Here is a 2,411-nt window from a genome sequence, read left to right as displayed (position 1 = left end):
GTTCCTAGACCTTTGTCTTGTGGGTAATATTTTTCCTTTCATTCACCAAGCTTCTTAATAAACATTTGCATTACTTAATTACTTCTATATTCTCACAATTGAATTCTTTTTTTCTTCATGTTTTGCTGTTTCACAAGTAAGATGCATCAATTGCATGAGTTTGGAAAATTTTGGCTGCTGTGTTTGTTTTTCATGTATTTCCCTCTTCATTTTCTTTCCCTTTCTCCGTTCCTCTGGGGTAGTTTTTAGTAGTTTCAGCTTGGTTCTAAGGGGTCTGTAAACTCGAATCATATTTCATTCCCTTCACGGATTTCACCTTTTGAGTACTGAAGCCAATGTACAGTATTTGTCAGGCTTTTAAACAGCCAGAATTCTTTTCTTTCCCTTCAGACTTTGAAACGGGATAATAGAGATTTTACAGCTTCCACTTACGGATGAGGAAGCACAATTTCCAGTCCTCTGCTCTCCTGCAAGTCTGTCTACTTTCCCCTCAGGCACTGAATTATGGAACGCCATTACCAAATTTAGGTGCCAGAAGCCTGTGGGATTACATATAGTTGATTCCATGGGTTTTCCCATTGCTAATAAGATACTTTCATATTTTAAAGTAAGATATATTTTAATTATTATAAGAACAATCACATATGACTTCTTTTTTTTTTTTACAGGGGATAGCGCGAACGCAGTCCCCCACTACCACAAATTATGCAGTCGAGTTTCCCACATTTGGGGAAATCGCAGGGGTCAGCACACCCGGAGTGCAATGGGTGAGCCTCGCCCTGGGAAAACCACCTTCGTGATCATGGTATCTCCCCTGCCAGGTAAGTATCACATATGACTTCTACATGTTTAAAATGGAGTAGAGAGATTGAGAGCGGTCCATCTTTGGGATAATGGAAGTAGCGAGAGATAGAACCAAGAAAGTCATGCATGTGGTTTCCTCTTGCTTAATTAAGCACACTCATTCAGTGGGGTTTCTCCCTGCATTCCTGTGAGTTTATCTATAATTTGCTCAGTTTTCCTCCATGCCTGTCATCAACATGAGCAAAAGATTAGCCTAGGCTTTAGAGCATGCTCTCTACTGATTTACACTATTCAAAAGGTTTAAGCAGGAACAAGTATTCCTACATTGCCTAGATGTCAAAAAAAATTCTCCATAGTTGCTTCTCTCTGTGTACACTTTCAAGGTAAAAGAACACGCAATGCGTTACTGAGTTAAGATGGTTAGCTCTTTGGTGATGGATAGACATAAACTGTGGGATACGAAAAGACTTTTCCCAACATTGTCACCCCCAAAGATATGCCAATATTAGAGGCTGTTTGCCAGCACATGGTGGGAGGTCAGATGCTTAGAGATATTCTCCCTGAAGGCATTCAGCCATCAGACTACTGTCTGGTCCCACCATGGGCCAGAGTACATGCTCTTAAGTACAATGGATTACTTCCTCTGAAAGCTTAGGCTAAATGAAGTCTTCAACTGAAGGGCAATCAAGGTTATGCCTCCATCCTGAATCTAGGACCCGCCCATCATGTCACATGTGTACCCCCAATCCCACCCCTGCCTATTGCGTGTATTCCCCCTAGATCGCCCCACTCCCATTACATCAAAGGAGGAGGTTGTACTATAGGTAATACAACCCCTTCCTGTGATGTATGTCTTTACCTGTAATTAGGGGGCTTGACCTCCCACAAAAGATATATAAGCCTTGGGTAGTAATAAATCACTCGCTCCCCTATTCTCTTTCCCCCTGTCCTCCTTTCCTGCCCTCGCTCACTCCTGCAATTCCCACCTTCCACATCCTCACGTGGAACACCAAGCAAGGCTGATGTGAGCATACTACCATGAAATGTGTCTGACTCCTTTATTTCACTCTCTCTTTTGTCTCTCTTATATTCTATGATTTTACTATAATCTTTACTTATTATGACTGTATAATTTCTCCTGCTGGACCTTTGATGATTTCTTGAGACCTGGCTCCCCTGACAATAAACAATAAAAATAATCATAATTAGTACTCTTACTAAATTCTGGGTTTGGGGGTAAAATTTGGATGTTATGAACATAATTCTTAATATTTTTAATTAAATTTATCACTGTATCAAACATGCAAGTATTTTATGAAGCTGGATTCAGAAACTTTAACACAAATACAAAAAATCCAATGAAGAAGCAATTTCCTCCATTTTAGTAACTGGCTGCCCCCTGCTGACATTGTCTGCGGGGTTACAGTACACGTGCATCTAAAAGGTGATGGATTCCCTTGTTTTTTGAAGGAACTAATTCAATCACAATGAAACTTCCTGTGTAAATTGTCATTTAATTCAGTGGTCCTCCCTTATGATATAAAGGCTACTGGGATTCTTTAGTTACTCTTCAATGGAACATTGAGATACTCATGGGAAAATTCTGC

The 2,411-nt window shown here is 40.1% G+C and overlaps 1 non-coding gene across 1 annotated transcript; it reads right to left on the bottom strand.

Annotated features, from left to right (window-relative positions):
* Positions 1-665: 665 nt before the first annotated feature.
* On the bottom strand, positions 666-829 carry LOC142457405 (U1 spliceosomal RNA). Its single transcript, XR_012786152.1, has one exon. It is a non-coding gene; the product is annotated as a U1 spliceosomal RNA (small nuclear RNA).
* Positions 830-2,411: the final 1,582 nt, after the last annotated feature.

The sequence above is a fragment of the Tenrec ecaudatus genome, chromosome 9 (genome assembly GCF_050624435.1).
Source record: "Tenrec ecaudatus isolate mTenEca1 chromosome 9, mTenEca1.hap1, whole genome shotgun sequence".
Classification (NCBI taxonomy): domain Eukaryota; kingdom Metazoa; phylum Chordata; class Mammalia; order Afrosoricida; family Tenrecidae; genus Tenrec; species Tenrec ecaudatus.
Note: the sequence above shows the minus strand (reverse complement) of the source record. Positions and strands in the feature narration are given on the sequence as shown.